This window comes from Mercenaria mercenaria, chromosome 11, assembly GCF_021730395.1.
Source record: "Mercenaria mercenaria strain notata chromosome 11, MADL_Memer_1, whole genome shotgun sequence".
NCBI lineage: Eukaryota > Metazoa > Mollusca > Bivalvia > Venerida > Veneridae > Mercenaria > Mercenaria mercenaria.
Window position 1 is genome coordinate 864,174 of NC_069371.1, and position 26,999 is coordinate 891,172.

A 26,999-nucleotide genomic window follows, 5' to 3' on the forward strand; every position below is an offset into this window, starting at 1 on the left:
GTTTCATGAGGATACAGTCATAAATGTTGCCTCTAAAAGCTTTTCCTTAGATTTGATCTGGTGACCTACTTTTTTATCCTAGATGAGCCAGTATCAAACTCATCAAATGTTTTCTTTGAGAGTAAGTTCCTGACCAAGTTTAATCAAGATTGTGACCTCTAAAGTGTTAACAAGCTTTGCCTTTGATTTGACCTGGTGACCTAGTATTTTACCCCCAGATTACTTAATATTGAACATGTCCCAGATCTTATCAAGAGTAACATTTAGGTGAGCTAAAAATAAAGTGATATAGAGTTATGGTTTATAAACACTGAACTCGCACTCGGTATTTTCTATGAAAAATTAAAATTTGATTAAAGTATCTATTACATATAAGGAGATATGCTCTGGACAAACTGTTTAACACAATGGGAGATAAAACAGTGTATTATTTAAGTCTGGACTTATTATTAAATCAAGACTTCAGGCCTTTTGTGTTTTGAACAGGCTATAAGTGGTATTTCTTATATAATTACACTAATAAAGAGAACAGAAATGTCTCCCCTATCTTCCGTAATTACTAACAATGATTCCGTGGTAAAACCTCTTTCCTATTGCCTATAGTGTCGAGGGCTGACTGAAAACAAAACCAACTGCTTAGTGTTAGCAGTTCAATTTCATGTATCAGTATTGCTCTAAGGATATACCAAGTCGTCCTTTACTTACCGCTTAACGCATCTGGTAATTTAGATAACTCTGTCGGTCTTAATCACAGGAGTGAGCATCGCTAATGGGGCATCCGTCGTTGCGTGTTGTTACATGTTCAGGAATGACTAAGTTAGACGTTCTGGAATGACTAATCCTTCTGTTTTGAGTTAGACGTTCAGGAATGACTAAGTTAGACGTTCAGGAATGACTAACTCGCCCTTCTAAGTTAGACGTTCTGGAATGAATAACCCGCCTGTCTGAGTTAGACGTTCAGGAATGACTAAGATAGACGTTCTGGAATGACGAACCCGCCTGTCTGAATTAGACAATCTGGAATGAGTAATCCTTCTGTTTGAGTTAGACGTTCTGGGATGACTAACCCACCTGTCTTGGTTAGACGTTCCAAAATGACTAACACGCATGATCTGAATTGACTAACCAGACTGTTTGGGATAGACAAACGAATAACCTCCGGTTCTGGATCAGATATATTCTTGAAAGGCTAATGTCAGGAACTGTGTTAGACATTCCTGAACAGCTAATTTTCAATAGGAGGTATATCTCAATACTTGGTTGGCGTATGGGGATTGCTTTAGTTTTGGAAAAAAATTTTAATAATTGGGTTTAACATAATACCGAGCTATTTTTTCCCAAATCACAGCCCTGGGTCCCTTCCCCGACTTGTAACAAAACCATGTTTGAGTTATCGTTATACTTAATACTCTGATATCCCAGCACTCAGCCTTTTGGATTCTACCATGCTAGCAATAAATGTTAAACGGGACATGTTCGCTACAGGCACTTAGGCAGGGATGTCGGAAGAAACCAATTACATCTAATGAATACAGTCTTCTGTGGGATGGTTTATTCAGACTTGGAAAACGTAAGTACAATAAATTTTATCAAGATTTTTATTCCATATTTTTTATCATGCTTAACTGTAAGCAACGTAAATAAGTAGCATTACGGATGAGGAGGTATTATGGTTTTTTTTGAATTATAATGTCACCTCAGCGCCAAATGTGGGCTCATTGAAGTAAAGAAGCACAAACATGCATACAGTTTTTGCGCCGAGATGACGATTTTTGCCTTAATATATCTAATGGTGGTGGGCGGATAGCTCACTGGTTTGCACACTGGCCTTCCAATCTCACTATTACTTGGTGCTATGACAAATCTACTTTTTGTACAATAAAGGTTGCACGGAACATTATGGTCAACATGACAGATTTGGTCAATATATTCTTCATCGGGTCATCCACAATATTATTTCATAAAATGGAAAAACCTCTATAGTGACCATATACAACATATTCCCTCGCATAAAAAGTATAAAGCAGTTTTAACATTGTATTACCTTTTACTGCATTTTTATAATGAAAAACAGTTGTACATGGTTAAATATTACACTGATACTGTCACAAAATTGTTGCTGCATCAGGTTTGTCTTCTTAACATTTTATCCTCATTAAGTCCTTGTTCATTCACAAATAGATAAATATCACATTTAGTTTTAACTGAGTGTAATCTGTTCCTCTGAACCACTGGAAATACTAAATGATCACAGATACTTCCATCATCAAACAACTTCTTGTGACTTTGATTTCAAACTTCTTGCCACACCTGTATTATAAAAAGAGGAAAATGGAATGAGTGATGTTAGTTAAGATATATCATATACCATATACTAGTAAAATCATTCTCAAATGGTGTTGCAAAATTAATGCAAAGGATGAAAACAAGGTAAATTTCAGGTATTTGTTCATGTAACAATGTTAACTAAAAAATGTAAACCTGACAGTTACATCAATTAAAAGACTTAAAAAAAAGAGGGCCAAGGTCGCTCACCTGAGAAACATATCATAACAGTGTAAACATGTTTGACTTAATGATTTCATGGAAACAAATATTCTGACCAATTTCATTAGAATTGGACCAAAAATGTGGTCTCTCAAGTGTAAACAAGTATTTCCTTCAATTTGACCTAGTGACCTAGTTTTTGAGCCAAGATGACCTACATCCGAATTTGACCGTAATTTCATCAAGGCTATCATTCTGACCAAATTTCATGAAGATCAAATGAAAAATACAGTCTCTATTGCATACAGAAGGCTTTTCTTTGATTTGACCGGGTGACTTAGTTTTTTTACCCTAGATGACCAGTATTCAAATTTCACTTAGATTTTATATAGACAAACATTCTGATTAAATTTCATGAAGATCCGTTATAAAATGCAGCCCCTATTGCATACACAAGGTTTTTCTTTGATTTGACACAGTGACCTAGTTTTTGACCCTGGATGACCCATCTTCAAACTTGACTTAGATTTTATCAAGGCAATCATTCTGACCAAAACTCATGAAGATCAATTGAAAAATACAGCCTCTGTCGCATACACAAGGTTTGTCTTTGATTTGACATAGTCACCTAGTTTTTTACCTCTGTCCTCAGATAACTTGGCCTAGATTTCATCAAGGTTATCATTCTGACAAAATTTCATGTAGATTAGTTGAAAAATACAGCCTCTATCGCATACACAAGGTTTTTCTTTGATTTGATCTGGTGACCTACTTTTTGACCCCAGATAACCCATTTTCGAAATTAACCTAGATGTTATTAAGATAATCATTCTGACTAAAATTCATGCAGATCAATTGAAAAAATATAGCCTCTATCGCATACACAAGGTTTTTCTTTTATTTGACCTAGTGACCTAGTTTTTGACCCAAGATAACCCTTTTCTGAACCACTGGAAATACTAAATGATCACAGATACTTCCATCATCAAACAACTTCTTGTGACTTTCACGAGATCGTAGCCCAAGTGAATTATTATCGCGACGTACGAGTGATTATGAGTGTATCAATTTTAGTAAAACACGATTTTGCTATATATTGTTTCGAGTGTAATATGCCCTTAATCTAAGTCAGTAGGTAAAATGTAATAGATGCCTCAAGAGTGTTAACAAGCTTTTCCTTTGATTTGTCCTGATGACCTAGGTTTGGACCCGACATGGCCCAGTTTCAGTGCTGACCTGGAGATTATCAAGATAATCATTCTGTTCAAGTTTGTATCAAATCAAAGCATAAATGTAACCTCTATATGGCTGAAAGGGCCAAAAATGAAAATTTTGCCTCTTTCAGGGACAGTAACTCTAGAACCCATGACATTATCTAGCTGGTTCTCGAAAGGAACCGAGATATTGAGTCTTAACTTGTGTGTAAGTGTGGTTAAAATCAAATATAAAATGTCACTTCTATCATGTTCACAAGGTAAAAATTAACAAATTTTGGCTCTTTCAGGGGCTGTAACTCTGGAAACTATGATTAGATCCGACAGATTCATCATGGAATCCAAGATTTATTGTTATTGAAGATAATTTACAAGTTTGTATCAAATCAAACCATAAATGAAGATGGCTGCAAAAACCAAAATAGCAAATTTTGGCTCTTTAAGGGACCATATAATTATGGAACCCATGATGGGATCTGGCCAGTTTTCAAAAAGAACAAAGATATTACGCCAACACAAGTTGCGTGCAAGTTTGATTAAGTCAATTGCAAAATGTTGTCTCTATCGTGTTCACAAGCCAAAAAGCAAATTTTGGCCCTTTAAGGAGCCATAATTCTGGAACCCATGATGGGGTCTGACCAGTTTTCAAAAGGAACAGAGATATTATGCAAATAAAAGTTTCGTTCAAGTTTAAAATCGATTGTAAAATGTGGTCTCTATCGTGTTCACAAGAAAATGACGGGCAATCACAAAAGGTCAACTATGTGACAGGTGAGTTATAAAAATGGAGATCTAATAAAAAGAAGAACATTGAATAAAAGGAGGTAATTCAAAAACTTGATAAGGAAGAGTTCTGATTCTTTGACACTGCACTTCCGTCAATAGCCTCTATCCTTTTGTGAAGTTTCAATGAAATGTACTATAAAGGGAGATATTTCAAAAACTAGGTCAAAAACTAGGTAAAGTAGAGTCATGGTTCTTTGACATGTACTGCACTTCCCGTCAATGGTCTCTATCATTTCGTGAAGTTTCAATGAAATGCCATTTTTTAATAATTTTCAAGTAATGCTCCGGACAAGCCTTATTTTATGTAATAAAGGGAGATCATTTAAAAACAAGAGCTATACTAAGCGGGGCAATATACGCCCGAAGGGCTATATAATAGGAGAATGGGAGCACAATAAAAAGAATTTAACTGTTGAAGCCCAAAGGACAGGAAGAACAAAGGGAACAAATTAAAAAAAAAAATTATAAGTCGACAGAAAAAAATTATAAGTCCACAAAAACTTGGAGGTACCATCCATGTTGTACCACAGAAAAGTGGTCTTGGGTTTTCCCTATGACCAATAATAAAAAGGTTATAAAATAAGCTATTTATAGTAACACAGAAGGGAAGTAATTCAATAAAATATTATTGAAAGTGAACAAAAAATGGATCTGCCAAATAAAAACAAGAGCACCGCAATGCAGTGCAATATACACATGAAAAAAAGTCAAATGACTTTTGACCCCTTAGTTTGACCTTTACGCAAGCCATCCGAAACATGCGCTCTGCACATCATCTCAATGTGGTGAACGTTTGTGCCAAGTCTTAAAATCCTTCAGGTGGTTCAAGAGTAACAGAGCCGACACGAAACAAAGTCATATGACCTTTGACCCCTGTGACCTTGACCCTGAAGCAAGTTATCCGAAACATGCGCTCTGCATGTCGTCTCGATGTGGTGAACATTTAAGCAAAGTATCCTTGAAATCCTTCAAGGGGTTGAAAAGTTATACAGCGGTCACGAAATTGCTAACGGACGCATGGACGGACACCAGCGTCATAACATAATACGTCCCTTCAGGCGTATAACTAGGTAAGGTAGAGTTATGATTCTTTGATGGTGCACTTTGTCTCAATGGCCTCTAAGTGAATGTTCAATCAAATGCCATTAATACTTTTCAAGTTATACTCCGGACAAAAGTGTGATGGACGGATGGAAGGATGGTCAAAGCAGCAACCATATCCACGCCCTTCGGGGAGCATAAAAAACATTATCCTGTCACTTGCAGTATTTTCGACCCGATATCAGGGTGCCGTATATCTTTCTTGATATACTGTCAGTTGACACGTGACCAGTGATATACGGTCAGTTGATCATGTGACCTTATGATACTGTTGTCATAAGAAATTTTGCATTGAAACCATCACCGTTGTGTTGGAAATGTCCGAACTAAGAAAATGAGTGTTCAAATAATGAGTTTTTATTCAAAAACGAAGAAGTTATTGCGATTTTGTCGGTTGTTACGTCATTATATAAGTGACGTCATTACGAATATGACGTCATTAAAACGGTTGTCGCACACTAATTTTTGTAAAATAAATTACTAAATATCAAAAAATGAAATAATGACAAGATAAATAGAACAAGTGAATGAAGTATTGCCATGCAATACAAAGTCCCCTACTGGAAGGCACCTGATTTTCTCTACTGCAGTATAACATAATAAACTGATATCTGTCAATGATGTATAAACAATATTGTACTATATATACAATATAATATAACAAAGCACTTGGAGTAAAATGTGCATATATAAAAACGTACAGTTGTTTTCATTTGGAATTTTTTTGGCCTATTATACAAAAAGTTATCATAAAAGTTATTTATAGTAACAACAAAGTGAAATTAATCAAAAAAAAAAAAAAAAAAAAATCTATAAAATGTAAGACAAAAGAAAATCTTTACCAGGTAGAGATAGATCAAAATACACCTAAATATTGGATGTCACAAGCATGTTGTACCACAGAAAAGTGGTCTCGATTTTTCCCTACGGCCAGTAATTAAAATGTTACAATGTAATCTATTTATAGTAACAACAAAGGGACGTAATTCTAAAAAAAGTGTGACTCATGGTGGTGAACATTTGTGCCAAGTTACATCAAAATCTCTCCATGCATGAAGAAGAAATGCTCTGGACAAAGTCATTCTTGAATTTGACATTTGACCTCTAAGTATGACCTTGACCTTAGACCTAGCGACCTGGTTCTGGCGCAAGACAATTTGTCTCATGGTGGTGAACATTTGTGCCAAGTTACTCTAAAATCCCCCCATGCATAAAGAAGAAATGCTCCAGACAAAGTCATTCTTGAATTAGACCTTTGACCTCTAAATATGACCTTGACCTTTGAGCAAGGGCTCCGGGATTTGCGCATGACACGTTGTCTCATCATGGAGAACATCTGTGCCAAGTAATATTGAAATCCCTTAATGAATGACAGAGTTATGGACCGGACACGAAATTGACCCTGTTCATGCCATGTTAACATCTGACTACTAAGTGTGACCTTGACCTTTGAGCTAGGGGTCTGAAAGTTGTGCATGACACATCGTCTTATTATGACGTACAATTTTGCCAAGTGATATTAAAATCCCTTCATGGATGGGAGAGTTATGGACCGGACAGGAAAAAAGCCCTGTTGACCTTTGACCTCCAATTGTGACCTTGACCTTTGAGTTAGGGTCCGGGTTTTGAGCATGACACGTTGCCACATCATGGGGAACATTTGTGTCAAGTAATAATAAAATCCCTTCATGGATGAAAGAGTTATGGACCGGACACGAAACAGACCCTGTTCATGCCATGTTAACATTTGACTACTAAGTGTGACCTTGACCTTTGAGCTAGGGGACTGAAAGTTGTGCATGACACTTCGTCTTATTATGAGGTACAATTGTGCCAAGTGATATTAAAATCCCTTCATGGATGGGAGAGTTATGGACCGGACAGGAAAAAAGCCCTGTTGACCTTTGACCTCCAATTGTGACCTTGACCTTTAAGCTAGGGGTCCGGGTTTTGCACATGACACGTCGTCTCATCATGGGGAACATTTGTGCCAAGTAATAATAAAATCCCTTCATGGATAAAAGAGTTATGGACCGGACACGAAATTGCGGAATGACGGAAAAGTGCATTCCTATAGTCCCCAAAACTGGTTTTCAACCAGTAGGGGACTAATAATAGGTTAGTGCCTAAGATGGAGAAAGTTTATCTGGCTCGGCTCACCCGATAACCTCCTCCACCTCGCAAGATAAACTTTCTCATCTACGGCACTAACCTATTATTCTCTATATACATGTAAGATTCACTAATTCCACTCAAAGAAGCTTACATATTATAGTAGGTAAGTCCATGTCAGACAAAATATCTAACTCTTGTTCGCTCTTTTTGACTTGCCTCGACTGTTACGATAGCAGGCTCAGAACTTTTCAACATCACTGTTCACATGGTGCACGACTCCCTGTGAAAACAACAAGAAGTAAAATAAATACAAGCATAACCATTCTTTTTGCAACATATGAAACAAAAGGGCAATAACTGCCTTTGATTGTTCACCTGAGTTTCACAGCTAAAACATGTTGGGGCTAGCCTATTGTGATGATTTAACAATTTTAGAAGTTTCAAACAAGATAGTTTTCTATATACTTAAAAGTAACACTCTGGACAAGCCTTATTTTGTATAATAAAGGGAAATCATTTAAAAACTCGGTAAGGCAGAGTTAAGACTCTTTGATGCTGCACTTTGTCTAAATGGCCTAGAGCTATGATTATGTGAAGTTTCAATCAAATGCCATTGATACTTTTCAAGTTATACTACGGACAGAAGTGTTAACCCTTATTTTGTTTAATTAAGGGAGATAATTCAAACACTAGGTAAAGTAGAGTTATGGTTATTTGAAACTGCACTTCCCGTCAATGACCTCTATCATTTTGTAAAGTTTCAATGAAATGCCACTAAAGGGAGATAATTAAAAAACTAGGTAGGGTAGATATGATTCTTTGACAATGCACTTTGTCTCAATGGCCTCTAAATGAATATTCAATCAAATGCCATTAATACTTTTCATGTTATACTCCGTACAAAAGTGTGATGGATGGATGGACGGACGGACAAGGGGACAACTATATCCTCGCCCTTCGGGGAACATAAAAAGCAATACATGTAAGATTCACTAATTCAACTCACAGTAGCTTACATATTATAGTGGGTAAGTTTATGTCAGAAAAAATTTCTAACTAAATGTGGCCTCTAGTCGAGTGTTAATAAGCTTTACATGTGATTTGAGGATATTACCTAGTTACCCACATGACCCAGATTCAAATTTGACCTAGAAATCATGAAGATAAACATTAAGATCAACTTTCATGAAGATAGTGTCATAAATGTGGCCTCTAAAATGTTAACAAACATTCTTTTGATTTGAGTGGGTGACCTAGGTTAAGACCCCACATGATCAAGTTTCAAATTGGCCTAGAAATCATACAGATAAACGTTCAGACCAAGTTTCATGAAGATAGGGTCATAAATGTGGCCTCGTGCTCAGGTGAGCAAAACACATACCTGAAGATCCATATAGTAGTAACAGAACATTCCTAAGTCACTATACGTCCTTGAAATGATCTGTGACACTGAAATATACAAATAAAAGATGTAAACCTGATAATGAAATATATCAATATATATATATATATCAATAAGTGAATTGGACAGTAAAATCCATTGAATTTTTTAATTAATATTCTAACACGATTCGGTTCATTTTCCTATTAAACAAAGAAGGCTGAAAACAGCTGGTAACGTATTAGAATCGAAATAATATATCTCATTTAGTGATTTGCTCTTGAATAAAGTCATTGTTTGTCGTTCAGATGCGTATTATTATATCACTCGGGATGCGCTCTCGTGATATATTTCCTTTGCATCTGAACTTCAAACAATGATTTATTCAGCGACGAATCACTAATGAATATATTATTTCTTTAATGAAACGTTTTTTTTAATCAAATGTAACTGTGTTTAGTGTGTATGTTCATTATTTTGTAGACTGTTTTTTGATATTAAAATCAAAACAAGGAAGGTGCAGTACAATGATATGCTCCTGGCTTAAAATCAACCCAGAGGCAGAATCTGACAGCATTAATCCCATTTTTTGCAAGGTAACTACCTTGAAGTCATGTTCTGCATGATTAAAATGCAGATGATATAAAGTAAATTTATAATTTTAAATGAAGTAAGGAGATCAGTGGCACTGAAGGTTGATATGTTAATTCTAATAACAGATTTCTGATTAACTGTATGGCTTAGTTATTAAGACCTACCTTAGGTACAGCTTTCATAGCTAGTCTGTTTGCTTCATCTTGCCTGAGTTATAATTCCATTTTACATTTGTATTTTGTGAATGAATATCCTGAAAAACAGAAGAAATCTATAAACATCAAAGTCAGCTATATTGTGAAAATTCTATGTAATAGCAAGGGCGTAACACTGTTACGCACAATACGCACATGTGTATAATATTTTGTCAAATTACTGCCCTAAAAAGCAGCCAAGACTGCATCAAATGAAGTCAATATTTCAAATATTTTCTAGAGAAGGTCCCCTATATCCCCACCGGAAAGAGGGGGACACCCCCTCCAACACCAACACCTTTTCATGCACGTATAATTCAGATCGCCCTGGGTACGCCCTTGAATAGTATACAAGGATATAAATTAGCAGGGGCCCAGTAGCCCATATACCTAAAGTTAAACATTTATTGTTGACAGTATTGGCCCCTTAAATAAAAATACTAGTTTATATTTCTGGTATACTAAGTGCATCACAATTCTCAATGAATTACATAGACTCCCACAGTCCAAGCATCTCTTTAAATTTGTTGATTCAATGAAGTTTCTATGAGACTCCATTATTAGTGTACTATGTAAGCAAAAGGCTAAAGAAAGTATCTAGCACAGACATTTATAACAATAATTCTAAAACCTTTCAAACTAAAACTAAAAAAAAAATATGCACTTAATTTAATTTAATAAAACACTGTTACTCATTATGTCAAACTTACAGAAAATACTAAAATATTTGTAACACAAGTGTGTGTATGTAATCACAAAATAACCAACACCCCATGTTCAGATCATTAAAGAGGCTTATCACTGTTTTCAGCCATATACCTTTTATTGATTATCCGTTAATCCGTGATAGAAAAAGGAGGTTAAACTGGCTTCTGTTTAGTGTGGTAAAGAGTAGATATTTTTTGTGTATGGTTGAAAAACCAACTCCTTTTATTATTCAGCAAATCTTTAGTAAGTTGTTCAGTATTAACGTGGAAAACAAATTTCAAAATAATACTGTGAAATCATTTTATTTCATGGACATAAAGTTCTGTAGTTTGGACCAAAAAAAAACAGAATAGGGATTTTTCTTTGTTGTTAGGATCATTTGGATTTCTAATTTTATAGATTTATTAAACTAAGAAAGCATTTTAGCAAATTACTCCCCTCTGTATATTAATGATTTTACAGAATGGTCTGGACCCACATTTAACAGCACTTTTTCTATGACTAAATTTCACTAGTACAGAAATCCTCATACAAATGGCAACTTCAAGCCTGGTATTTTTTTAAGAAAAGATCTAGTAACATAGAAAAATTATGACAATCTTGAACAAATTCCTTTAAAATCACAACAGGAGGGAGACCTCCCCTCCCACCCTGGAAAACAATCCTGGATCTGCCCCTGCAGTTGTTAACTTCTAGTGCTTTGTTTTAATACCCTACTATGAGAACAAATGAATGAAGTTATAATTGCCATGCAATACAAATTCCCTTACTGGAAGGCACCTAATATTCTCTACCGCAGTATATTATAATGAACTGATACCTGTCAATAATGTGTAAACAATATTGTACTAAACATACAATATGTTATAACAAAACACTTGGATTAAAATTTGTATATACAAAAACCTACAGAACCCGCCCCCCCCCCCCCCACCCATCCCCGACTTGCATGGACCCTGGCCACAGTCCCAAAAAGCAAACGAGAGCCCTGCTAAACAAGAGTAAAAAGGCTGATTTTTCGGTAATTCAAGGGCCGTTACTCCTAAATGCTTGGACCTATTTGGCTAGTTATCGAACTTGGCCACCTTTAACATTACAATCAGCCTATTCTAAGTCGAAAAGGGGCCATAATTCAGTCAAAATGCTTGATAGAGTTGCCTCCTCCTTTTTACAGACTGGGGTCATAATGGTGGTGGACGGATAGCTCAGTGGTTTGCACACTGACCTTCCAATCCTGAGGTCGGGGGTTCGATCCCCGGCAGCTACTCGGGAATTTTCAGAAACGCTTTTCAGTGTTTCCCACCCAACTAGAGGTGTACTGGTCAGGAGCCCAGGCAATCCTTGCGTGTATCAGTGCTATACACTGGGCACGTTAAAGAACCAGGCTGTCTATTCACAACGAGCTAGGCTAAGTTAGCCGCACAAGCCTGTATCTGATTTCTGATCTCTCTGTCGTGAGGGCTTTGTCTCACTCTGTCCCTCTGGTCAGATCGCTCTGTGTCTGTACTAGTAGAGGATGAATTATGCGCCCTGTGTGGCTGCATTTGAACTATGTAAAGCACCTTTGAACGTGAAATTGATCATGAAAAGGGCGCTATATAAATCTGGTATAATAATAATGATGGTAAACAAGTATGCAAAATATGAAAGCAATATCTCAATGGACTTTGAAAATATTTGGGGTGGTATGCAAACTTTAACATTTTTTCTAAGTAGAAAAGGGACCATAATTCAGTCAAAATGCTTGATAGAGTTGCCTCCTCCTTTTTACAGCCTGTGGTCATGATGGTAAACAAGTATGCAAAATATGAAAGCAATATCTCAATGGACTTTGAAAATATTTGGGGTGGTACGCAAACTTTAACATTAATTCTAAGTCGAAAAGGGGCCATAATTCAGTCAAAATGCTTGATATAGTTGTCTCCTCCTTTTTGCAGACTGGGGTCATGATGGTAAACAAGTATGCAAAATATGAAAGCAATATCTCAATGGACTTTGAAAATATTTGGGGTGGTACGCAAACTTTAACATTTATTCGGTAATTCAAGGGCCGTAACTCTAAAATACTTGGACTTATTTGGCTAGCTATCGAACTTGGCCAACTTTAACATTACAATAAGCCTATTCTAAGTCGAACAGGGGCCATAATTCAGTCAAAATGCTTGATAGAGTTGCCTTTTTAAAGAGTTAAAGAGGTTGTACAAATTGTGAAACAAGTGTATGAGAAAGTGCTTAAACACATCCTTACTATATCCTATATGGGACTGACTATTTCCCAATATGGAACATTTACGCGTCAAAATTCCCAATATTGGGGGTCTAGGCTACATTCCCAAAACAAATCGAAACTGGAAATGTGTCCATAGGACACAGATGCCCGCCCCCACTAAATTACAAAGGACACAAACTTTTTCCTAGGTCAGGGGCGATAACTCCTACAATACTGAATTAATCCGGACGCGAAACCCCAGGTGCACAACTGCACATGCTGACCAACATTCCTGTAAACTTTGGTGACTCTAGGTCAAACACCTTTGGAGCTACGCGCGACACAACATTAAATGACCAATTTTTAACTAAGTCAGGGGCCATAACTCCTACACGACTGAATGAATCCGGACGCCAAACCCCAGGTGCACAACCCCACATGCTGACCAACATTCCTGTAAAGTTTTGTGACTCTACGTCAAATACTTTTGGAGGAAGGCGCGACACAACATTTTTGGACGGAAGGACGGACGGACGGACAGACAAAGGCAAATCTATATGCCCCCTGCCCCAAAGTGGGGGCATAAAAACCCACACGAAATGGCCCGGAAGGCTCAAACCTTTGACCTTGAGTTGTGACCTTGACGTTGAACCGACATGGCTGACTCTTGGGTTCTGCACATCATTTTGATGAGGTGATCATTTGATTCTTGTTTCATGATTATCCTTCAAGGGGTTTAGGAGATACAGGGCGGACACAAAGTGAAAGGCTCAAAACTTTTACCTTGAGTTGTGACTTTGACCTTAAGCCGACATGGCTTACTCAAGGGTTCTGCACATCGTCTTGATGAGGTGATCATTTGACCCAAGTGTCATGAAAATCCTACAAGGTGTTTAGGAGATACAGATCGGACACAAAATGTTACGGAAGGACGGATGGAGATCATTCCTATAACCCTCACCACTCGTGGCGGGGGATTAACAAAACAGAAATAATGCACATATTCTCCGTACTGCCATCTATCTATCCATTTACCAAATTCTATGAAAAAATATCTTGCACCTTTAAAGTTATCACTTGATCCCACTTTGCTTGGATGGACTGGCAGTCAGAAAAACAGGAAACCAGAAGTCTGTCCCCACGATCCCCAGCCCTGCTGAAACATCATTAAAGTACTAAAAACATTTCTTAACCAAATATTTCAACGTATCAAGATTCATTGTATATCTTACATCTCCACCAAAGTAATTTTTCCAGTGAGTTCTAGTGCTGCCTTGTACACAGTCTCGTTCTCCTGGTTCTGTAATCCCTCAATCTTGTCGAGGACTCGAGGACTCGAGGCCGCCAGCTTCCTCTGTCATGACAGTGAGGGCATCTAACATGTTCTGACCTGCACGCTCAGCTGCCTATAAAAAATAAATTGTAACAGGTCTTTACTAGCATGCAAAGGAATCAGTTTATTCTGTGAAATCATTAACGTTCCTAATTACCATATAAACTTAAATCCAGATAATTACAAATACAAGAGGTTCATTGACGCTAAAGCGTTCACCTGTGTACAAGGCTTCAAGTGTGTCTGTAAAAGCAGAGTTAGTTTTCTTCTTTGTTAGCCTACCGGTATATTATATACATGTCACGCACATTTTTGAACCTAGGGCAATAATTTGAATAATTACTACGGAAATTACAAATCTGATAACACAGGCAAAATATCAAGGGTCTAGCTATTGATGATTCACAGAAGAAAATTTTCAGTGTTTCTTATATTTGTTAGTTTGCTTTTGGTTTAATGTCGTTTTTCAACAGTATTTCAGTCATGTAACTGCGGGCAGTTAACCTAACCAGTCTTCCTGGATTCTATACCAGTACAAACCTGTTCTCCGCAAGTAACTGCCAACTTCCCCACATGAGTTATCAGAGGTGGAGGACGAATGATTTCAGACACAATGTCTTTTATCAAATCATCACAGAGAACATACGCCCCACCCAGAGATTGAACTCGAGACCCCGCGATCCATAGACCAACTCTCATTTTTGTCGGCGGCCAAACTATTTCATGTTTCCAGTTTCTATTTGAGTTACTGTGTGCAAAATCATGCGAGACCAAGACCAAGAGCCAATCAGAATGTAGAAAGCGCTGCTTAATTTAGACAAGCTAAAAAGGAATGGATTTTTTTTATTTATTTTTGGGGGATGGCGGGGAGACCAGGTGAGGGTAAAAAACATAACATGTTGATTATAAATATGGATGGAAAATTAAAAATGAAACAAGAGCTCGTCGAACACGAAATGCCCCCCTTCATGCATTCAGTAATTGCACAACAAACAGATATGCTCACTGTTCTGGTTCAATCTGACGTCACCTTGACCTTTAACCTATTGACCTAAAAAAATCAACAGGGGTCATCTGCTGGTCATGATCAACCTCCCTATTAAGTTTCGTGATCCTAGGCCCAAGCGTTCTCAAGGTATCGTCCGGAAAGGGTTTAACTGTTACGGGTCAATCTGACCATAACCTTTGGCCTACTGATCTCAAAACCTACAGGGGTCATCTACTGGTCATGACCAACCTCCCTATCAAGTTCCATGATCCTAGGCCCAAACGTTCTCAAGTTATTGTCTGGAAAAGGTTTAAATGTTCTGGGTAACTGTAACCTTGACCTTTGACCTACTGACCTCAAAATCTATAGGGGTCATCTGCTGGTCATGATAAACCTCTCTATCATCTTTCATGATCCTTGGCCTAAGCCAAGTTTTTGTTCAGAACCGTTGAACTTTTCCTGGCCAATGTGACCTTGAAATTTGACCTAATGACCTCAAAATCAACAGGGGTCATCTGCTGGTAATGAACATCCTCCCTATCAACTTTCAGGATCCTAGACCCAAGCAATCTTGAGTTATCATCCGGAAACCATTTAACTGTTCGTGGTCACTGTGACCTTGATCTTTGACATACTGACCTCAAATTCAATAGGAATCATCTGCTGGTCATGACCAACCTCCCTATCAACTTTCATGATCCTATGCCCAAGCATTCTTGAGTTATCATCCGGAAACCGTTACTGTTCGTGGTCACTGTGACCCTGACCTTTGACATACTGACCTCAAAACTTCTTCGAAGGGGGACATAATAAAAAACAAATGTTGGGGGGATGCATGATCGGGGTGGTGGGCATGACTGGGTGGAGTAGTGAGGTTGGGGGAATGGTACAACATTGCATGTTGATAAATATTCATGGAAGGTTTGAAAAAACAAGAGGGTCATGATGACCCTGGATCGCTCACCTGAGTAATATGTCAGAGCTACATGTTTTAAATGTCAAAATGATGATAAAATATTAAGAAAGTCAGTAGGTCACATTCATGGTCAATGAAATTCAGTTTTACAATTTGTGTGAAAACTGTGTATGTCATTAAAATTTCAAAGCTGTATCTTAAAAAACAAGAAAGTAGGTCAGTAGGTCAAGGTCATAGTCAAGTGACATCATATTACTTGGGGCCATCAGGTAATTATAATTAAACAGTCGTGGAAATAGGATCAGATGATTTTTTAAGTATTTTTCCTATATAACTCACATAATAACTTAGTGACCCCAGGGCGGGGCTTCTTTTAACCCCAGGGGCACAATTTGAACAATTTTGGTAGACAATGCATCATACCAAATATCAAAAGCCTAGGTCGTATGGTTTCAGACAAGAAGATTTTTAAAGCTTTTTCCTGTATAAAACTTGGGACCCCCAGAGCAGAGCCTCTTTTCACCCAAGGGGTACAATTTGAATAATTTTGGTTGAGGACCATAAGACAATGCTACAAACCAAATATCAAAGGTCTAAGTGTTGTGGTTTCAGACAAGAAGATTTTTAAACTTTTTTTCCCATATGTCTATGTAAAACTTGGGATCCCCGGGGCGAGGCCATATTTGACCCTAGAGGGATAATTTGAACTATCTTGGTAGAGGACAACTAGCTGATGCTACATACCAAATATCAAAGCCCTAGGCCATGTGGTTTTGTACAAGAAGATTTTCAAAGTTTTCCCTATATAAGTCTATATATAAGTCTATATAAACAATGTAACTCCTGGGGCGGGGCCATATTTGACCCTAGGGGGATAATTTAAACAATTTTGGTAGAGGACCACTAGATAATGCTACACACCAGATATCAAAGCCCTAGGCCCTGTGGTTTTGGACAAGAAGATTTTAAAAGTTTTTCCTTTCGGTTGCCATGGCAACCAGAGTTCTGCATGGAATTCAATTCTTTGAACAATTTTTAAAGGGAGCCACCCAAGGATCATTCCTTTGAAGTTTGGTGTAATTCTGCCCAGTGGTTTCAGGGCTTTTCATCCTTATATAACAGAGGCCTATGTAAGGCCTCTTCCCAATCCAAAAATATACTATTTTTTCCCAACTATGGCAAAGATATTTCCCAAAATTCAAGGTAAGAGTTCCCAAAATCATGCCAACAGATGGTTAAGATTTTGTTCACATTTTAGTTTTTTAAGAAGAAGCTTTTGTCTGGTATAGTGTGTTTTATTTGACATGGTGGGGTGGAGTTAATCTCTGGCTTATGCAAATAATGGTAATCTCATAAAACGAGCAAAATGGGTAGAGCTACGATGGTTACAGTGTAGGGTAGATGGCTAGTGAATAAGAAATCAGGTTGCCGAATATAATGCATATCTTGCACAATAATGCAGTGGACTGTTGGGAAACCACGCCTTCCAGGTCGATTAAAATGAACTATATTGACATTTTGTTGCTCTGGAGCATAACAGTGCTCAGAACCATGTGTGACACATTACAAGTCTAATCTGTTATGTTTTATGGCCTGGAATTTATTCAGTGTTTCAGGGGAGATAAATTTAATTTGTCTTTCGGTGTTTACTTGTGGCTGATTATTTTTCCCAAAATGGACAACTGTCGCGCATAAATTTCCCAATTTGAAAGGCCAAGGGCTCTTCCCGATTTCCTGATAAAAAGCTCTGGGTTTACAAGAAGTAGATTTTTTTAGAAATTGTTGACGGACGACGCACGACTGATGACGCACATCAAGCGGTCATAATAGCTCACCTTGTCACTTCGTGACAGGTGAACTCAAAATTAAAATAAGGAATGAAAAAAAAATATTTTTTTTGGGTGGGTGGGGGGTGACCAAGGCAAGGGGATGACCAGGTGTGGGTACACAACTTCACATGTTTATAATAAATGTTCATGGAAAAAATAAAAGAAGTTTAATGAAATTCAACCAATTGGATGGTTTGTTGTACAAATCTGTGGATTTTTAAACAATTAAAGGGCAATAACTCTGAAGTTAGTAAAGGGGTACCGGTTCGGACGAAATTGTGTGTGCTCAATTACATTATGGTGATCTAAATTCAAATTAAGTTTCATAAAACGTGTCCAGAAATGTTTCCCAGGTGACCCTCTAACAAGAATTACATGTTTCTGCCAAGGTATTTCAAGCTGTTTTTCAAATCACTTGTTTATTTGACCTGGTGATCTAGTTTTTGACCCCAGATGACCCATTTCGAACCTGACCTAGATTTCATCCAGACAAAATTCTGATCAAATTTCATGAAGATCAGGTGTAAAATGCAGTCCTTATTGATTACTTAAGGTTTTTCTATGATTTGACCTAGTGACCTAGTTTTTTACCCCAGATGACCCATTTTCAAACAAAACCTAGATTGTATCAAGGCAATCAGTTTGACAAAATTTCATGAAGTTAAATTGAAAAATACAGCCTCTACAGCATTCACAAGCTCAATGTTGACAGACAGACGACAGACATTGAGTGATCACAATAACTCACCTAAGCATTGCTCAGGTGAGCTTACAAGGCTGCTCATTGTGGTGACAACTTGTGCTAAGTTACATCAAAATCCCTCAAGGCATGAAGAAGAAATGCTCTGGACAAAGTCATTCTTCAATTTGACATCTGACCTCTAAGTGTGACCTTGATGTTAGGCCTAGGGACCTGGTTCTTGCGCATGACAATCCGTCTCATAGTGATGAACATTGAGCTAAGTTACATTAAAATCCCTCCGTGCATGAAAAAGAAATGCCCCAGACAAAGTCATTCTTGTATCTGACATTTGGCCTCTATATGTGACCTTGACCTTTGACCTAGGGACCTGGTTCTTGCACACTCTGTCTTATGGTGGTAAACATTTGTGCCAAGTAATTTTAAAATAAAAACCCTTAAAGGATTTTTGAGTTACAGACTGGACAGGGAAAAAAGCCCTTTTGGCCTTTGACTTCTAAGTGTGACTTTGACCTTTCAGCTAAGTGCCCAGGTTTTTGCGCATGCCACTTTGTCTCATTCAGAAGATGTTGCCTATAGTATTAACAAAGTTTTTCTATGATTTCTGCTACTGTCCTACTTTTAAACCTTTTGTAATCTATTTGAGACTTGGTCTAGATTTGACAAAATCAAATATTCTTAGGTTTAAGAAAATCAGGATGTGGCCTCTAAAGTGTTTACAAGATTTTTGTATGATTTTCCCTAATGACCTAGTATTTGAAATCAGGTAACTTGTCTAGATTTTATAGAGACAAACATCCTGACCAAAGTTTCATAAAGGTTTGGTACAAAATGTGCCCCATTGAGTGTTAAAACAAGGGTTTACAACTACTGACCGTGTGACCTAATTTTTGGCCCACATGACCCGGTAATAACCTTGTCTGAGATTTTATTAAGGGTAACAGACTGACCAAGTTTCATTAAGATGTGATTGAAACTGTAACCACTAAAGTGTATACAGGCAAATTGTTGATGACGATGACACAGGGAGATCACAATAGTTCACCTTAAGCACTTTGTGCTAAGGTGAGCTAAAAATCTTACAAATAGTTTAGATATGTGGTGCACACGAGTTTAAGCTACTTGCCCCAAAGTGTGACCTTGACCTTGGTCATGGGTTGCTCGCTCTGCATGTCGTGTAGATGAAATAAATTGGTGAAAAACTTGATGGACAATAAAAGTTTAATGAAAATTCATTCCAAAATGCGATTTCTAAATGTTATTGGTAAAGATTTTCTATTATTTTACCAAATGACCTAGATTTTATGCCAAGGTGACAAAGTTTTGCAACTACCATTTAATTTATTTTGACCAACATTCCAACAAGATTTCAGGTATATCAGACAACTGTTCCTGTAACTTATTATAGGATCCCCAATTGACTAAGTTTCATCATATAAAGAAAAACATTCTGACAAAATGTCATGTAGATCACTCGGAAAATGTGGTCAGATGATTGAAAACATGTTTGTCCTACGATCTTATCCAGAGATGCAATTTTTTTATCATAATCTTGATTTCTTATTAAAAGCTAACATTCTGACCAGGTTTCCTATGGATCAGGTATGGTATTTGGAGTGCTAACAAGGTTTTTCTTTGACTTGACTAAGTGACCATTAAGACTAACATTATAGCTATATTTCATCTACAGACCAAGTAAATGTCCTCTAGCGTATATACAAGATTTTTCTATTGCTTGAACAATTGATAACCAATGTTTTCTAGACTTTTTAAAGACAAGCATTCTGACAAGGTTTTATATTGTTCGTGTAGAAAATTTGGTATCTTCAATGGTTCATGGATAAATAGTTTTTTTATATGATTTGAGTTAGTGGCCTTGTGCTTAACAGCTGATGACCTAGTTGTAAAATTGACCTAAACTTTAGTATGGACTGTTCTATATATACATGTAGATACAAGTTCAAAGGGCTATAAATCTTGGCTTCCTCAAATAATGCAACTGAAACTTGCAGGAACCTATTTCTTTATAGCAGTTAACAGTTCTACCACATTTTATACTACGAGAAATGACTATGGAAGGACGGCTGAAAAGATGGTCTGCCAAAGCCAAAACTATATACTTCCGCCTTCGGCAGGGTATAATAAAAGAAACCCATTATGAACTATGAAAAGGTGTATAGAAAATGATTGCCATCCTATACTTTATATACTGTACCTGTTTTGTACTGTCATGTTATCTCTCTTCCATGAAGTATCTCTGGCCATAATTTTTATGACTGTGGTCATTTTTTCATTTGGAGGAACTGATTCTCTAGGATCCGAAGACTGTTTGACACTGCTCAGTCAAAAAAAACCTTCCGAATGGCAAACATTTGAAAAGACATCTAAAAATATAAAATCATAAAAAATCGTATTATCATACTGTATATATACGTAAATATTTAATCAGTTTACAACTTTGAAATTCTAATATAACCTAGTTATATTATGTGTATGGTGAAAAGCGCATATATTTAATTGAAAATGAAATTTGCTAAGATATTATGATCATTAACATAGTGTCCAAGTTTAAGGATAGCACAGCCACATTTGCAATATATACCAACAAGCCGACAATGCATTCATATCACAGCAAAGAAAAGACCTAACCTTAACAAAAGCTGTCGGAAGACAGGAACGCTCGACTACTAGTATTCAACAATCTTGTCAATTGAATATTGAAATCGAAAAAGAGGCAACATTTTGTAAAATTGCAAAACAGGGTTATGGAACCTGTGCAATGCATATCAGCTTATAACAGTGGAAATTTGTGTTATGTTTCAATCCATGATTCCAACTAGTGGGTACTAAGAGACTAGTTTACATACAAAACCCAAGAAACTGCAAAGTTGGAATAGGGGTATAATATTTTGAACAAGAGGGCCATGATGGCCCTATATTGCTCACCTGTTATCATTGCACTTGAGGACAAGAAGGTCCTCAGAAAAAATATCTAAATCCAAAGGACAGGAACAACAAAGGGAAGAAATTTAACCAAAATGAAGAAAAAAATTCTTACAAGGTATAGATATGTCAAAAAAAAACCTAAAAATTGGAGGTACCATCCATGTTGTACCACAGAAAAGTGGTCTCGGTTTTTCCCTATGGCCAATAATAAAAAAGTTACTAAAAATAAGCTATTTATAGTAACGTAAAAGGGAAGTTATTAAAAAAAATATTGTAAGTGAACAAAAGAAGGATCTGCCAAATAGATATGTTGGCATAAATGAAATTTCAGATCAGTATCTTCATTAGTTACGGAGATATACCCGTTTTAATTTGAAATAAAGGGAGGTAATTTGACATAAAATCAGTCCATAGTTATCTACCCTGATTGTCTCAATCCAACTAATAACAATAATGAAATTTCAAATAAGTCCTATAAGGACTTACTGATATAAATCCATTTTGATTACAATCAGGGGAGGTAATCAGATATAAAATAACTCTGGAACCTACGACTGGATCTGATTTGTCATGGAATCCAAGATTTATTGTTGTTGAAGATATTTTGGAAGTTTGTATCAAATAAAACCATAAATGAAGTATCTATATGGCTGCAAAAGCCAAAATAGCCGATTTTTGGACTTTTAAGGGGCCATAACTCTTGAACCCAAGAAGGAATCTGGCAAGTTCTAGAAAGGAAGCAAGATCTTATTGTGATACAAGTTGTGTGCAAGTTTGGTTAAAATCAAATCATAAATAAAGCTGAATTGTACAGACAAGGTCAAAATAGCTAATTTTGGCCCATTCAGGGACCATAACTCTGGACTCCATTACGGGATCTGGCCAGTTCAACAAAGGAACCGAGATCTTATGGTGACACAAGTTTTGTGCAAGTTTGATTAAATTCAAATCATAAATGAAGCTGCTATTGTGCAGACAAGGTCAAAATAGCTAATTCTGGCCCTTTCAGGGGCCATAACTCTGGAACCCATAAAGGAATCTCATCAGTTCAAGAAAGGAACCGTGATCTTATGGTGACACAAGTTTTGTGCAAGTTTGTTTAAAATCAAATCATAAATGAAGCTGCTATTGTGCAGACAAGGTCAAAATAGCTATTTTCGGCCCTTTCAGGGGCCATAACTCTGGAACCCATAACGGGATCTGGCCAGTTCAAGAAAGGAACCGACATCTTATGGTGATACAAGTTGTGTGCAAGTTTGGTTACAACAAGTGAATGAAGTTTTGCCATGCAATACAAAGTCCCCTACTGGAAGGACCTAATTTTCTCTTCTGCAGTATAACATAATGAACTGATATCTGTCAATGATGTATAAACAATATTGTACTATATATACAATATAATATAACTCTATAAAATATAAGTCCACAAGAAACTCTTTACCAGGTAGAGATAGATCAAAATACACCTAAAATTTGGATGTACCGTGCATGTTGTACCACAGAAAGTGGATTCAATTTTTCCCTACGGCCAGTAATAAAAAAGTTACAATATAATCTATTTATAGTAACACCAAAGGGACATAATTCTAAAAATAAAGTGTGCCTCATAGTGGTGAACATTTCTGCCAAGTTACATCAAAATCCCTCCATGCATGAAGAAGAAATGCTCCAGACAAAGTCATTCTTGAATTTGAACTTTAACCTCTAAGTATGACCTTGACCTTAGACTTTGAGCCGGGGCTTTGGCACAACATCTTGTCTCATCCAGGGAAATGTTTGTGCCAACTGATATTTCAATCCTGTTTTGCATGACAAAGTTATACACCGGACAGGAAAAAAATACTATTGACATTTGATTTCAAAGTGTGACCTTGACCTTTAAGCTAGGGTTCTGGGTGTTGCGCATGACACGTCGTCTCATCATGGGAAACATTTATGCCAAGTAATATTGTAATCCCTTTATGGATGACAAAGTTCTGGACCGGACAGGTAAAAAACCTTATTGACCTTTGGCCTCCAATTGTGACCTTGACCTTTGAGCTAGGGGTCTGGGTTTTGCGCATGACATGTTGCCTCATCATTAGGCACATTTGTGCTAAGTAGTATCAAAATCCCTTCATGGATGGCAGAGTTATGGACCGGACAGGAAAAAATCCCTATTGACATTTGACCCCCAATGGTGACCTTGACCTTTGAGCAAGGGCTCCGGCATTTGCGCATGACATGTTGTCTCATGGGGAATACCTGTGCTAAGTAATATTGAAATCCCTTAATGAATGACAGAGTTATGGACCAGACAGGAAACAGACCATGTTCAATGCCATGTTAACATTTGACTGCTAAGTGTGACCTTGACCTTTGAGCTAGGGGTCTGAAAGTTGTACACGACACATCGTCTTATTATGAGGTACAATTGTGCCAATTGATATTAAAATCCCTTCATAGATGGTAGAATTATGGACCGGACAGGAAAAAAGCCCTATTGACATTTGACCTCAAATTGTGACCTTGACCTTTAAGCTAGGGGTGCGGGTTTTGCGCACGACACGTCGTCTCATCATGGGGAACAATTGTGCCAAGTAATATTAAAATCCCTTCATGGATGAAAAAGTTATGGACCGGACACGAAACAGACCCTGTTCATGCATGTTAACATTTGACTGCTAAGTGTGACCTTGACCTTTGAGCCAGGGGTCTCAAAGTTATGCATGACACATCATGTTATTATGAGGTACAATTGTGCCAAGTGATATTAAAATCCCTTCATGGATGGGAGAGTTATGGACCGGACAGGAAAAAAGCCCTGCTGACATTTGACCTCCAATTGTTTGACCTCCAATTGTGACCTTGACCTTTAAGCTAGGGGTCCGGGTTTTGCACATGACACGTCGTCTCATCATGGGAAACATTTGTGCCAAGTAATATTAAAATCCCTTCATGGATAAAAGAGTTATGGACCGGACACGAAATTGCGGAATGACGGAATGACGGAATGACAGAATGACGGAAAAGCGCATTCCTACAGTCCCCGAAACTGGTTTTCAACCAGTAGGGGACTAATACAATCAATAATGAAACCACTATCGTGCAGACAAGAAATTGTTGACGGACGCACAGACGACGGACGAAGGGTGATCACAAAAGCTCACCTTGTCACTTTGTGACAGGTGAGCTAAAAATACAAAGTAGAGTTATAGAACCTGTGCACTTTATGTCAGATCATCACAGTGAACGTGTGTGAATTTCAATCCATTCCCTTGATGGGTACTGAGATACTGGCTTACGCATGGGTAAGTCCAACAGCTCTACCTATTCTTTGAATAGTCAAGCTAAATAGATTGACAATTGTGGAATGTAATTTGCCAATAGAAAATTGAGCAAGGCCTTTTACTAGCCAGATAGTTTTAACCCTGAATTCAGATTGACAGCCTGCACTATAATTCATTATATTGTTTTTCACTGAAACGTTTAGACTATTGTTTTGATTTGCTCATTACCTGGTACTGATTCTCCAAAGGGTTATCAATGGTTTGTGCACTTTCACTCCACAACAGCATGCTTATGTTTAAAGACATTGCCCCTATAACCTATTGAAATAAAAAACTAATTTACAGGCATTGTTCCATATCATTGCTGCCTTTTGTAAATTTAACAAAATTTTCATTGAAAACAGCCAAGTAGTGACCTAAACATCTTTCATTACAGTCATGAAACTGTTAAGTTTTCATTTAATTCAGCTAAAATATAGTGAAATAAAATGTTTGAAGTTATTTCTTATCACACTGATAATGTTAACAAACAGAAATGTGCTTATTAATTAAGGTTTAGGAGTGTATCTTCAAAACACAGGAATATTTGATAAACGAACATCTTTAAAATTTATCTACCTGACCATTACATGGTCTGCTGTGCTGTCCCATACGATCGATACTTAAAATATTCCCAACAAGAGGGTCATGATGACCCTGTATTGTTCACCCGTTAAATATGCTAAATGCAATATATGTAAGGTCTGTGCCCTGTGGTAGAAGAAGATTTTAAGTTTACTACTACCTGGTACTTTATCTATGTGACCCCAGGGGTCATGATTTGAATAAACTTGTAATTTGAGCACTTTAACTAGTTTTTGACCCCACATGCCCCAGGTTTGAACTTGACATAAAGGATCACCAAGATAAACAGTCTGATCAACTTTCATGACAATAGGGTAATAAATGTTGCCCCTTGAATGTTATCAAGTGTTCCTTTGATCCGAGTGTGTGACCTAGTTTTTTACCCCAAATGACCCTGTTTCAAACAATTGCCTGGCTTAGGGATCATCAAGATAAACATTCTGACCAAGTTTCATGAAGATAGGGTCCTAAATGCTGCCTCTACAGTGTTAATAAGTCTTTCCTTTGAATGTGCAGGTGACCTAGTTTTGACCCCCACATGACTCAAAACTGGCTTAGGGATCATCAAGATAAACATGTTGAACAAGTTTAATAAATATAGGGTCATAAATGTGGACTCTAAAGTATTAACAAGCTTTTCCTTTGATCTGAATAAGTGACTTAGTTTTGAATCCACATCTTGGCCTTGGAATATTCAAGATAAACAATCTGACCAAGTGTCATAAAGATAAGGTCATAAATGTTGCCTCTACAGTATTAACAAGCTTTTCCTTTGAGTGGTGACCCTTTGTTTAGATCCCATATTACCCAGTTTCAAACTTGGCCTAGGGATCATCAAGATAAACATTCTTTCCAAGTTTCATGAAGATTATGGTCATAAATATGGCCAAGCTTTTCCTTTCATTTGACTTAATTTTTTAACCCACATGACCCAGTTTTGAACTTGACCTAGAAATCATCAAGATTAAAATGATTGTGACCATGTTTCATGAAGAGAGCTCATAAATGTGGTCTCAAGATTTGTCCAGAGACGGGCGTATGAAAAGCTGAAAACATAACACAAATTATGTCAGGCCCTATTTACCATAGAATAGTTTATGCTGCCAGGCCATCAGTCTTTTCAAGAGCACCTGTGACCGTACCAAAAGTTCAGTCTTCATACACTGGCTGTAACATCTTTTCCTGAAAACACAAGCCAACAAATGACATTAAAAATAGAAGTACAACAACAGTAATAAACAAGAGCTGTCAGTGGACAGCGCGCTCAACTATTTTCAGTGCTTGATAGTATAATATAAGCTATGAGTAAAAGTATAACATTACAATAAGCATATTCTAAGTCGAAAAGGGGCCATAATTCAGTCAAAATGCTTGATAGAGTTGCCTCCTCCTTTTTACAGACAGGGGTCATAATGGTAAACAAGTATGCAAAATATGAAAGCAATATCTCAATGGACTTTGAAAATATTTGGGGTGGTGCGCAAACTTTAACATTTATTCTAAGTCGAAAAGGGACCATAATTCAGTCAAAATGCTTGATAGAGTTGCCTCCTCCTTTTTACAGACTGGGGTCATGATGGTTAACAAGTATGCAAAATATCAAAG

General features: G+C 37.1%; 1 long non-coding RNA gene across 1 annotated transcript; it reads right to left on the minus strand.

The window, feature by feature from the left end:
* Positions 1-2,064: 2,064 nt before the first annotated feature.
* Positions 2,065-26,999, minus strand: LOC128546968 (uncharacterized). The gene is made up of 3 exons (XR_008366226.1): positions 26,479-26,999; positions 24,999-25,088; positions 2,065-2,310 (listed from the first exon to the last, which is right to left on the minus strand). It is a non-coding gene; the product is annotated as an uncharacterized LOC128546968 (long non-coding RNA).